The sequence below is a fragment of the Syngnathus typhle genome, linkage group LG15 (genome assembly GCF_033458585.1).
Source record: "Syngnathus typhle isolate RoL2023-S1 ecotype Sweden linkage group LG15, RoL_Styp_1.0, whole genome shotgun sequence".
Taxonomy (NCBI): domain Eukaryota; kingdom Metazoa; phylum Chordata; class Actinopteri; order Syngnathiformes; family Syngnathidae; genus Syngnathus; species Syngnathus typhle.
The window spans coordinates 9,636,961-9,650,550 of NC_083752.1; positions in this window are offsets into that span (position 1 = coordinate 9,636,961).

The window sequence follows — 13,590 nt, forward strand, 5'->3', positions numbered from 1 at the left end:
AACGTTCCACCGGCCTGTGTTTAAGGAGGCGGCCGGTCCTCCCCGTCGTTCCGCCGGCCTGTGTTTAAGGAGGCGGCCGGTTCCCTCCTTCCTTCCTTTCTTGGATGTATAACATTCGCAGATTTTCGCCCGGCCGGTGGTTTAAGGAGGCGGCCGGTCCTCCCTCCTTGGATGTATAACATTCGCAGATTTTCGCCCGGCCTATGTTTAGTGAGGCGACCGGTCCTCCCTCCTTGGATGTATAACATTCGCATATTTTCGCCCGGCCGGTGGTTTAAGGAGGCGGCCGGTCCTCCCTCCTTGGATGTATAACATTCGCAGATTTTCGCCCGGCCTATGTTTAGTGAGGCGACCGGTCCTCCGTGGAGAGCGACCCGCAAGTGGGGAGGAACCGTCCACCCAACGCCGGCGCGAGCCGGGGCCGGTGGGGGCCCTACCAAGGCGGGTCTCATTGCCTGTCGGTCAGTTCGGGAGAAGGTGGGGGTACTCGGAGGCCCGCCGGGAGCAGACGGGGGTCCGGAAGGTGAGGGGGTGAAGGACGGCGGTCGGGAGCAGACGGCCGTCCCCGGGAGGGGGTGTTCGTTCACGTGCGGACGCCGGGAGCAGGCGGCCGTCACGCAATTCTGCCAACCGTTCCCACCGGCCTGTGTTTAAGGAGGCGGCCGGTCCTCCACGAGAAGAATTCTGCCAAACGTTCCACCGGCCTGTGTTTAAGGAGGCGGCCGGTCCTCCCCGTCGTTCCGCCGGCTTGTGTTTAAGGAGGCGGCCGGTCCTCCACGAGAAGAATTCTGCCAAACGTTCCACCGGCCTGTGTTTAAGGAGGCGGCCGGTCCTCCCCGTCGTTCCGCCGGCTTGTGTTTAAGGAGGCGGCCGGTCCTCCACTATTCCTTCCTTGGATGGAAAGCATGTAGCACTTTGAAAATTTTCGAGCACTGTGACACTTTGAAAATTTTCGAGAGTTTTTGTACTTAGAAAATTTTTCGCTCTTGCACTTCCAGAGTGCTTTGCGGTAGCTCCTAGGTTCGCTGTCCGAGCATGTGAACACTTTTTGGGGGGGAACACATCGCTAGAGACACCAGCCGCCTGGTTCTCGGGGCCAAAACTTGTGTTCCCCACACTCGTTCTGACTATATTTTGCGATTTGGGGGTAAAGGTAATGAGTACAGTGACTAGGGGGACCAACTCATCGTACTCTGGCGCACCAACAGACCAAAGCTGGTACTGCACTTACCCCTGGTACCCCAACGCCTGGTACCTGACGGGCGAGAGGCTGATTTTTCGCTATTTGCGGCCGACCGAGGGAACCAGACAAAGCGGACACTTTACGGCGCAAGAGCCGTTGGCACTTAGAAATTTTTCGACAAAGTTGGCGCGAGCTCCAGAAGGAGAGGCTGATTTTTCGCTATTTGTGGCCGACCGAGGGAACCAGGCAAAGCGGACACTTTACGGCGCAAGAGCCGTTGGCACTTAGAAATTTTTTGACAAAGTTGGCGCGAGCTCCAGAAGGAGAGGCTGATTTTTCGCTATTTGTGGCCGACCGAGGGAACCAGGCAAAGCGGACACTTTACGGCGCAAGAGCCGTTGGCACTTAGAAAATATTCGCCAAAGTTGGCACGAGCTCCAGAAGGAGAGGCTGATTTTTCGCTATTTGTGGCCGACCGAGGGAACCAGACAAAGCGGACACATTACGGCGCAAGAGCCGTTGGCACTTAGAAAATATTCGCCAAAGTTGGCACGAGCTCCAGAAGGAGAGGCTGATTTTTCGCTATTTGTGGCCGACCGAGGGAACCAGACAAAGCGGACACTTTACGGCGCAAGAGCCGTTGGCACTTGCGCGAGCTCCAGAAGGAGAGGCTGATTTTTCGCTATTTGTGGCCGACCGAGGGAACCAGACAAAGCGGACACATTACGGCGCAAGAGCCGTTGGCACTTAGAAAATATTCGCCAAAGTTGGCACGAGCTCCAGAAGGAGAGGCTGATTTTTCGCTATTTGTGGCCGACCGAGGGAACCAGACAAAGCGGACACTTTACGGCGCAAGAGCCGTTGGCACTTGCGCGAGCTCCAGAAGGAGAGGCTGATTTTTCGCTATTTGTGGCCGACCGAGGGAACCAGACAAAGCGGACACTTTACGGCGCAAGAGCCGTTGGCACTTAGAAAATATTCGCCAAAGTTGGCACGAGCTCCAGAAGGAGAGGCTGATTTTTCGCCGTTTGTGGCCGACCGAGGGAACCAGACAAAGCGGACACTTTACGGCGCAAGAGCCGTTGGCACTTAGGCGAGCTCCAGAAGGAGAGGCTGATTTTTCGCTATTTGTGGCCGACCGAGGGAACCAGGCAAAGCGGACACATTACGGCGCAAGAGCCGTTGGCACTTAGAAAATATTCGCCAAAGTTGGCACGAGCTCCAGAAGGAGAGGCTGATTTTTCGCTATTTGTGGCCGACCGAGGGAACCAGGCAAAGCGGACACATTACGGCGCAAGAGCCGTTGGCACTTAGGCGAGCTCCAGAAGGAGAGGCTGATTTTTCGCCGTTTGTGGCCGACCGAGGGAACCAGGCAAAGCGGACACATTACGGCGCAAGAGCCGTTGGCACTTAGGCGAGCTCCAGAAGGAGAGGCTGGTTTTTCGCCGTTTGTGGCCGACCGAGGGAACCAGGCAAAGCGGACACATTACGGCGCAAGAGCCGTTGGCACTTAGGCGAGCTCCAGAAGGAGAGGCTGGTTTTTCGCCGTTTGTGGCCGACCGAGGGAACCAGGCAAAGCGGACACATTACGGCGCAAGAGCCGTTGGCACTTAGGCGAGCTCCAGAAGGAGAGGCTGATTTTTCGCCGTTCGTGGCCGACCGAGGGAACCAGGCAAAGCGGACACATTACGGCGCAAGACCCGTTGGCACTTAGGCGAGCTCCAGAAGGAGAGGCTGGTTTTTCGCTATTTGTGGCCGACCGAGGGAACCAGGCAAAGCGGACACATTACGGCGCAAGAGCCGTTGGCACTTAGGCGAGCTCCAGAAGGAGAGGCTGGTTTTTCGCTATTTGTGGCCGACCGAGGGAACCAGGCAAAGCGGACACATTACGGCGCAAGAGCCGTTGGCACTTAGGCGAGCTCCAGAAGGAGAGGCTGGTTTTTCGCTATTTGTGGCCGACCGAGGGAACCAGGCAAAGCGGACACATTACGGCGCAAGAGCCGTTGGCACTTAGGCGAGCTCCAGAAGGAGAGGCTGGTTTTTCGCTATTTGTGGCCGACCGAGGGAACCAGGCAAAGCGGACACATTACGGCGCAAGAGCCGTTGGCACTTAGAAAATATTCGCCAAAGTTGGCACGAGCTCCAGAAGGAGAGGCTGATTTTTCGCTATTTGTGGCCGACCGAGGGAACCAGGCAAAGCGGACACATTACGGCGCAAGAGCCGTTGGCACTTAGGCGAGCTCCAGAAGGAGAGGCTGATTTTTCGCCGTTTGTGGCCGACCGAGGGAACCAGGCAAAGCGGACACATTACGGCGCAAGAGCCGTTGGCACTTAGAAAATATTCGCCAAAGTTGGCACGAGCTCCAGAAGGAGAGGCTGATTTTTCGCTATTTGTGGCCGACCGAGGGAACCAGGCAAAGCGGACACATTACGGCGCAAGAGCCGTTGGCACTTAGGCGAGCTCCAGAAGGAGAGGCTGATTTTTCGCCGTTTGTGGCCGACCGAGGGAACCAGGCAAAGCGGACACATTACGGCGCAAGAGCCGTTGGCACTTAGGCGAGCTCCAGAAGGAGAGGCTGGTTTTTCGCCGTTTGTGGCCGACCGAGGGAACCAGGCAAAGCGGACACATTACGGCGCAAGAGCCGTTGGCACTTAGGCGAGCTCCAGAAGGAGAGGCTGGTTTTTCGCCGTTTGTGGCCGACCGAGGGAACCAGGCAAAGCGGACACATTACGGCGCAAGAGCCGTTGGCACTTAGGCGAGCTCCAGAAGGAGAGGCTGATTTTTCGCCGTTCGTGGCCGACCGAGGGAACCAGGCAAAGCGGACACATTACGGCGCAAGACCCGTTGGCACTTAGGCGAGCTCCAGAAGGAGAGGCTGGTTTTTCGCTATTTGTGGCCGACCGAGGGAACCAGGCAAAGCGGACACATTACGGCGCAAGAGCCGTTGGCACTTAGGCGAGCTCCAGAAGGAGAGGCTGGTTTTTCGCTATTTGTGGCCGACCGAGGGAACCAGGCAAAGCGGACACATTACGGCGCAAGAGCCGTTGGCACTTAGGCGAGCTCCAGAAGGAGAGGCTGGTTTTTCGCTATTTGTGGCCGACCGAGGGAACCAGGCAAAGCGGACACATTACGGCGCAAGAGCCGTTGGCACTTAGGCGAGCTCCAGAAGGAGAGGCTGGTTTTTCGCTATTTGTGGCCGACCGAGGGAACCAGGCAAAGCGGACACATTACGGCGCAAGAGCCGTTGGCACTTAGAAAATATTCGCCAAAGTTGGCACGAGCTCCAGAAGGAGAGGCTGATTTTTCGCTATTTGTGGCCGACCGAGGGAACCAGGCAAAGCGGACACATTACGGCGCAAGAGCCGTTGGCACTTAGGCGAGCTCCAGAAGGAGAGGCTGATTTTTCGCCGTTTGTGGCCGACCGAGGGAACCAGGCAAAGCGGACACATTACGGCGCAAGAGCCGTTGGCACTTAGGCGAGCTCCAGAAGGAGAGGCTGGTTTTTCGCTATTTGTGGCCGACCGAGGGAACCAGGCAAAGCGGACACATTACGGCGCAAGAGCCGTTGGCACTTAGGCGAGCTCCAGAAGGAGAGGCTGATTTTTCGCCGTTTGTGGCCGACCGAGGGAACCAGGCAAAGCGGACACATTACGGCGCAAGAGCCGTTGGCACTTAGGCGAGCTCCAGAAGGAGAGGCTGGTTTTTCGCTATTTGTGGCCGACCGAGGGAACCAGGCAAAGCGGACACATTACGGCGCAAGAGCCGTTGGCACTTAGGCGAGCTCCAGAAGGAGAGGCTGGTTTTTCGCCGTTTGTGGCCGACCGAGGGAACCAGGCAAAGCGGACACATTACGGCGCAAGAGCCGTTGGCACTTAGGCGAGCTCCAGAAGGAGAGGCTGGTTTTTCGCTATTTGTGGCCGACCGAGGGAACCAGGCAAAGCGGACACATTACGGCGCAAGAGCCGTTGGCACTTAGGCGAGCTCCAGAAGGAGAGGCTGATTTTTCGCCGTTTGTGGCCGACCGAGGGAACCAGGCAAAGCGGACACATTACGGCGCAAGAGCCGTTGGCACTTAGGCGAGCTCCAGAAGGAGAGGCTGGTTTTTCGCTATTTGTGGCCGACCGAGGGAACCAGGCAAAGCGGACACATTACGGCGCAAGAGCCGTTGGCACTTAGGCGAGCTCCAGAAGGAGAGGCTGGTTTTTCGCTATTTGTGGCCGACCGAGGGAACCAGGCAAAGCGGACACATTACGGCGCAAGAGCCGTTGGCACTTAGAAAATATTCGCCAAAGTTGGCACGAGCTCCAGAAGGAGAGGCTGATTTTTCGCTATTTGTGGCCGACCGAGGGAACCAGGCAAAGCGGACACATTACGGCGCAAGAGCCGTTGGCACTTAGGCGAGCTCCAGAAGGAGAGGCTGGTTTTTCGCCGTTTGTGGCCGACCGAGGGAACCAGGCAAAGCGGACACATTACGGCGCAAGAGCCGTTGGCACTTAGGCGAGCTCCAGAAGGAGAGGCTGGTTTTTCGCTATTTGTGGCCGACCGAGGGAACCAGGCAAAGCGGACACTTTACGGCGCAAGAGCCGTTGGCACTTAGAAAATATTCGCCAAAGTTGGCACGAGCTCCAGAATGAGAGGCTGATTTTTCGCCGTTTGTGGCCGACCGAGGGAACCAGGCAAAGCGGACACATTACGGCGCAAGAGCCGTCGGCACTTAGGCGAGCTCCAGAAGGAGAGGCTGATTTTTTCGCTATTTGTGGCCGACCGAGGGAACCAGGCAAAGCGGACACATTACGGCGCAAGAGCCGTTGGCACTTAGAAAATATTCGCCAAAGTTGGCACGAGCTCCAGAATGAGAGGCTGATTTTTCGCCGTTTGTGGCCGACCGAGGGAACCAGACAAAGCGGACACATTACGGCGCAAGAGCCGTTGGCACTTAGGCGAGCTCCAGAAGGAGAGGCTGATTTTTCGCTATTTGTGGCCGACCGAGGGAACCAGGCAAAGCGGACACTTTACGGCGCAAGAGCCGTTGGCACTTAGAAAATATTCGCCAAAGTTGGCACGAGCTCCAGAAGGAGAGGCTGATTTTTCGCCGTTTGTGGCCGACCGAGGGAACCAGACAAAGCGTACACATTACGGCGCAAGAGCCGTTGGCACTTAGGCGAGCTCCAGAAGGAGAGGCTGATTTTTCGCTATTTGTGGCCGACCGAGGGAACCAGGCAAAGCGGACACTTTACGGCGCAAGAGCCGTTGGCACTTAGAAAATATTCGCCAAAGTTGGCACGAGCTCCAGAAGGAGAGGCTGATTTTTCGCCGTTTGTGGCCGACCGAGGGAACCAGACAAAGCGGACACATTACGGCGCAAGAGCCGTTGGCACTTAGGCGAGCTCCAGAAGGAGAGGCTGATTTTTCGCTATTTGTGGCCGACCGAGGGAACCAGGCAAAGCGGACACTTTACGGCGCAAGAGCCGTTGGCACTTAGAAAATATTCGCCAAAGTTGGCACGAGCTCCAGAAGGAGAGGCTGATTTTTCGCCGTTTGTGGCCGACCGAGGGAACCAGACAAAGCGGACACATTACGGCGCAAGAGCCGTTGGCACTTAGGCGAGCTCCAGAAGGAGAGGCTGATTTTTCGCTATTTGTGGCCGACCGAGGGAACCAGGCAAAGCGGACACTTTACGGCGCAAGAGCCGTTGGCACTTAGAAAATATTCTGAAATTCTCACCGACCTCCGTGGTGGAGAGGCCGAATTTTCGACATTCGTGGCCGACCGGGGAACCGTCGCCACTCGGACAACTTGTGCGGCAGCCCTCGGTGATTTTAGGACCGCTTTTTCACCCTCGCTGTCCGACCGGAGAACCGTCGTAGCTCGGACAGTTCGTGTGCCAGCATCCGCTGGCACTTAGAAAATTTTAAAAAAGAAAAAAATAGTCTTCTGCATATACGTTCTGACTATATTTTGCGATTAGGGGGTAAAGGTAATGAGTACAGTGACTAGGGGGACCAACTCATCGTACTCTGGCGCACCAACACGCCAAGGTTGGTACTGCACTTAGGCTGATTTTTGCGCTATTCGCGGCCGACCGGGGAACCAGCGCGGAGCGGACACATTACGGCGAATGAGCCGTTGGCACTTAGAAAATTTTTGAGCTTTTTTCGAACTTCCGTGAGGCTGATTTTGCGCTATTCGCGGCCGACCGGGGAACCAGCGCGGAGCGGACACATTACGGCGAATGAGCCGTTGGCACTTAGAAAATTTTTGAGCTTTTTTCGAACTTCCGTGAGGCTGATTTTGCGCTATTCGCGGCCGACCGGGGAACCAGCGCGGAGCGGACACATTACGGCGAATGAGCCGTTGGCACTTAGAAAATTTTTGAGCTTTTTTCGGACTTCCGTGTGGAGCTTTGGGGCCGTTCCGCCTAACTTTTTATGCCCGATTAGGCTTCCAGGGAGGCGGCTAAGCATTATTGACCAATCATGGAGCTTTTTTGGGACTTCCGTGTGGAGCTTTGGGGCCGTTCCGCCTAACTTTTTATGCCCGATTAGGCTTCCAGGGAGGCGGCTAAGCATTATTGACCAATCATGGAGCTTTTTTGGGACTTCCGTGTGGAGCTTTGGGGCCGTTCCGCCTAGCTTTTTATGCCCGATTAGGCTTCCAGGGAGGCGGCTAAGCATTATTGACCAATCATGGAGCTTTTTTGGGACTTCCGTGTGGAGCTTTGGGGCCGTTCCGCCTAGCTTTTTATGCCCGGTTAGGCTTCCAGGGAGGCGGCTAAGCATTATTGACCAATCATGGAGCTTTTTTTGGACTTCCGTGTGGAGCTTTGGGGCCGTTCCGCCTAGCTTTTTATGCCCGATTAGGCTTCCAGGGAGGCGGCTAAGCATTATTGACCAATCATGGAGCTTTTTTGGGACTTCCGTGTGGAGCTTTGGGGCCGTTCCGCCTAGCTTTTTATGCCCGATTAGGCTTCCAGGGAGGCGGCTAAGCATTATTGACCAATCATGGAGCTTTTTTGGGACTTCCGTGTGGAGCTTTGGGGCCGTTCCGCCTAGCTTTTTATGCCCGATTAGGCTTCCAGGGAGGCGGCTAAGCATTATTGACCAATCATGGAGCTTTTTTGGGACTTCCAGCCGGTGCTTTGGGGGCCTTCCCCCTCACTTTCTACGCCCGATTGGGCTTCCAGGGACGCGGCTAAGCATTTTTAACAGAAATGGAGCTTTTTGCGGAGCTCCAGCCGGTGCCACCGGCAGGCCGTGCACGCGGACGAGATGACCGAAAGAAGCTCCAGGAGAGCGGATGGACGCTTTTTAAGCACCGAGGCGGAGATCGCGGAGCTTTAATAGACTTCCAGCGGGCCCAAAGCGGCCAGGCAGACGGCGCAGCGCGACCTGGTACCTCGCACGGGACGCATCGCCCCCCCCGCGCACAGTTCCAGGGGGCCGGGATGACGTTTCAAAGCTGCCGCTGCAGCTGCGGCGGGGAGTGGCCTCCCTCCGGTGGACACGACGAGTAAATGACACCGGCCGCTGACGCAAACCCACGCCGGACAGGAGAGCTCAAAAGCCGGGTAACATTTCAAGGAAGACCCCCCCTGCGCAGACCTCCACTAGGCCGGGATGACTGTTCAGCTGTGGCGGGGAGTGGCCTCCCTCCGGTCGGCACGACGAGTAAATGACACCGGCCGCTGACGCAAACCCACGCCGGACAGGAGAGCTCAAAAGCCGGGTAACATTTCAAGGAAGACCCCCCCTGCGCAGACCTCCACTAGGCCGGGATGACTGTTCAGCTGTGGCGGGGAGTGGCCTCCCTCCGGTCGGCACGACGAGTAAATGACACCGGCCGCTGACGCAAACCCACGCCGGACAGGAGAGCTCAAAAGCCGGGTAACATTTCAAGGAAGACCCCCCCTGCGCAGACCTCCACTAGGCCGGGATGACTGTTCAGCTGTGGCGGGGAGTGGCCTCCCTCCGGTCGGCACGACGAGTAAATGACACCGGCCGCTGACGCAAACCCACGCCGGACAGGAGAGCTCAAAAGCCGGGTAACATTTCAAGGAAGACCCCCCCTGCGCAGACCTCCACTAGGCCGGGATGACTGTTCAGCTGTGGCGGGGAGTGGCCTCCCTCCGGTCGGCACGACGAGTAAATGACACCGGCCGCTGACGCAAACCCACGCCGGACAGGAGAGCTCAAAAGCCGGGTAACATTTCAAGGAAGACCCCCCCTGCGCAGACCTCCACTAGGCCGGGATGACTGTTCAGCTGCGGCGGGGAGTGGCCTCCCTCCGGTCGGCACGACGAGTAAATGACACCGGCCGCTGACGCAAACCCACGCCGGACAGGAGAGCTCAAAAGCCGGGTAACATTTCAAGGAAGACCCCCCCTGCGCAGACCTCCACTAGGCCGGGATGACTGTTCAGCTGTGGCGGGGAGTGGCCTCCCTCCGGTCGGCACGACGAGTAAATGACACCGGCCGCTGACGCAAACCCACGCCGGACAGGAGAGCTCAAAAGCCGGGTAACATTTCAAGGAAGACCCCCCCTGCGCAGACCTCCACTAGGCCGGGATGACTGTTCAGCTGTGGCGGGGAGTGGCCTCCCTCCGGTCGGCACGACGAGTAAATGACACCGGCCGCTGACGCAAACCCACGCCGGACAGGAGAGCTCAAAAGCCGGGTAACATTTCAAGGAAGACCCCCCCTGCGCAGACCTCCACTAGGCCGGGATGACTGTTCAGCTGTGGCGGGGAGTGGCCTCCCTCCGGTCGGCACGACGAGTAAATGACACCGGCCGCTGACGCAAACCCACGCCGGACAGGAGAGCTCAAAAGCCGGGTAACATTTCAAGGAAGACCCCCCCTGCGCAGACCTCCACTAGGCCGGGATGACTGTTCAGCTGTGGCGGGGAGTGGCCTCCCTCCGGTCGGCACGACGAGTAAATGACACCGGCCGCTGACGCAAACCCACGCCGGACAGGAGAGCTCAAAAGCCGGGTAACATTTCAAGGAAGACCCCCCCTGCGCAGACCTCCACTAGGCCGGGATGACTGTTCAGCTGCGGCGGGGAGTGGCCTCCCTCCGGTCGGCACGACGAGTAAATGACACCGGCCGCTGACGCAAACCCACGCCGGACAGGAGAGCTCAAAAGCCGGGTAACATTTCAAGGAAGACCCCCCCTGCGCAGACCTCCACTAGGCCGGGATGACTGTTCAGCTGTGGCGGGGAGTGGCCTCCCTCCGGTCGGCACGACGAGTAAATGACACCGGCCGCTGACGCAAACCCACGCCGGACAGGAGAGCTCAAAAGCCGGGTAACATTTCAAGGAAGACCCCCCCTGCGCAGACCTCCACTAGGCCGGGATGACTGTTCAGCTGTGGCGGGGAGTGGCCTCCCTCCGGTCGGCACGACGAGTAAATGACACCGGCCGCTGACGCAAACCCACGCCGGACAGGAGAGCTCAAAAGCCGGGTAACATTTCAAGGAAGACCCCCCCTGCGCAGACCTCCACTAGGCCGGGATGACTGTTCAGCTGTGGCGGGGAGTGGCCTCCCTCCGGTCGGCACGACGAGTAAATGACACCGGCCGCTGACGCAAACCCACGCCGGACAGGAGAGCTCAAAAGCCGGGTAACATTTCAAGGAAGACCCCCCCTGCGCAGACCTCCACTAGGCCGGGATGACTGTTCAGCTGCGGCGGGGAGTGGCCTCCCTCCGGTCGGCACGACGAGTAAATGACACCGGCCGCTGACGCAAACCCACGCCGGACAGGAGAGCTCAAAAGCCGGGTAACATTTCAAGGAAGACCCCCCCTGCGCAGACCTCCACTAGGCCGGGATGACTGTTCAGCTGTGGCGGGGAGTGGCCTCCCTCCGGTCGGCACGACGAGTAAATGACACCGGCCGCTGACGCAAACCCACGCCGGACAGGAGAGCTCAAAAGCCGGGTAACATTTCAAGGAAGACCCCCCCTGCGCAGACCTCCACTAGGCCGGGATGACTGTTCAGCTGTGGCGGGGAGTGGCCTCCCTCCGGTCGGCACGACGAGTAAATGACACCGGCCGCTGACGCAAACCCACGCCGGACAGGAGAGCTCAAAAGCCGGGTAACATTTCAAGGAAGACCCCCCCTGCGCAGACCTCCACTAGGCCGGGATGACTGTTCAGCTGTGGCGGGGAGTGGCCTCCCTCCGGTCGGCACGACGAGTAAATGACACCGGCCGCTGACGCAAACCCACGCCGGACAGGAGAGCTCAAAAGCCGGGTAACATTTCAAGGAAGACCCCCCCTGCGCAGACCTCCACTAGGCCGGGATGACTGTTCAGCTGCGGCGGGGAGTGGCCTCCCTCCGGTCGGCACGACGAGTAAATGACACCGGCCGCTGACGCAAACCCACGCCGGACAGGAGAGCTCAAAAGCCGGGTAACATTTCAAGGAAGACCCCCCCTGCGCAGACCTCCACTAGGCCGGGATGACTGTTCAGCTGTGGCGGGGAGTGGCCTCCCTCCGGTCGGCACGACGAGTAAATGACACCGGCCGCTGACGCAAACCCACGCCGGACAGGAGAGCTCAAAAGCCGGGTAACATTTCAAGGAAGACCCCCCCTGCGCAGACCTCCACTAGGCCGGGATGACTGTTCAGCTGCGGCGGGGAGTGGCCTCCCTCCGGTCGGCACGACGAGTAAATGACACCGGCCGCTGACGCAAACCCACGCCGGACAGGAGAGCTCAAAAGCCGGGTAACATTTCAAGGAAGACCCCCCCTGCGCAGACCTCCACTAGGCCGGGATGACTGTTCAGCTGCGGCGGGGAGTGGCCTCCCTCCGGTCGGCACGACGAGTAAAGCTATTTAGGAAAATCTGAGATAAATATCACTTGCATAATAATTTGGAACACGGTCCCGTGTTCCAAATTATTATGCAAAATGTATTTAGACACCAGCAATCGCACTTAGATTTGTTTCTTTTTTCTTTCTTTTAGCTTCCATAATGTTACCGGGCGCTGACGCAAACCCACGCCCGGCAGGAGAGCTCAAAAGCCGGGTAACATTTCAAGGAAGACCCCCCCTGCGCAGACCTCCACTAGGCCGGGATGACTGTTCAGCTGCGGCGGGGAGTGGCCTCCCTCCGGTCGGCACGACGAGTAAATGACACCGGCCGCTGACGCAAACCCACGCCGGACAGGAGAGCTCAAAAGCCGGGTAACATTTCAAGGAAGACCCCCCCTGCGCAGACCTCCACTAGGCCGGGATGACTTTTCAAAGCTGCCTCTGCAGCTGCGGCGGGGAGTTGCCTCCCTCCGGTGGACACGACGAGTAAATACACCAGCACTTGCTCTTAGATTTGTTTCTTTTTTCTTTCTTTTAGCTTCCATAATGTTACCGGGCGCTGACGCAAACCCACGCCCGGCAGGAGAGCTCAAAAGCCGGGTAACATTTCAAGGAAGACCCCCCCTGCGCAGACCTCCACTAGGCCGGGATGACTGTTCAGCTGCGGCGGGGAGTGGCCTCCCTCCGGTCGGCACGACGAGTAAAGCTATTTAGGAAAATCTGAGATAAATATCACTTGCATAATAATTTGGAACACGGTCCCGTGTTCCAAATTATTATGCAAAATGTATTTAGACACCAGCAATCGCACTTAGATTTGTTTCTTTTTTCTTTCAGCTTCCATAATGTTACCGGGCGCTGACGCAAACCCACGCCCGGCAGGAGAGCTCAAAAGCCGGGTAACATTTCAAGGAAGACCCCCCCTGCGCAGACCTCCACTAGGCCGGGATGACTGTTCAGCTGCGGCGGGGAGTGGCCTCCCTCCGGTCGGCACGACGAGTAAATGACACCGGCCGCTGACGCAAACCCACGCCGGACAGGAGAGCTCAAAAGCCGGGTAACATTTCAAGGAAGACCCCCCCTGCGCAGACCTCCACTAGGCCGGGATGACTTTTCAAAGCTGCCTCTGCAGCTGCGGCGGGGAGTTGCCTCCCTCCGGTGGACACGACGAGTAAATACACCAGCACTTGCTCTTAGATTTGTTTCTTTTTTCTTTCTTTTAGCTTCCATAATGTTACCGGGCGCTGACGCAAACCCACGCCCGGCAGGAGAGCTCAAAAGCCGGGTAACATTTCAAGGAAGACCCCCCCTGCGCAGACCTCCACTAGGCCGGGATGACTGTTCAGCTGCGGCGGGGAGTGGCCTCCCTCCGGTCGGCACGACGAGTAAAGCTATTTAGGAAAATCTGAGATAAATATCACTTGCATAATAATTTGGAACACGGTCCCGTGTTCCAAATTATTATGCAAAATGTATTTAGACACCAGCAATCGCACTTAGATTTGTTTCTTTTTTCTTTCTTTTAGCTTCCATAATGTTACCGGGCGCTGACGCAAACCCACGCCCGGCAGGAGAGCTCAAAAGCCGGGT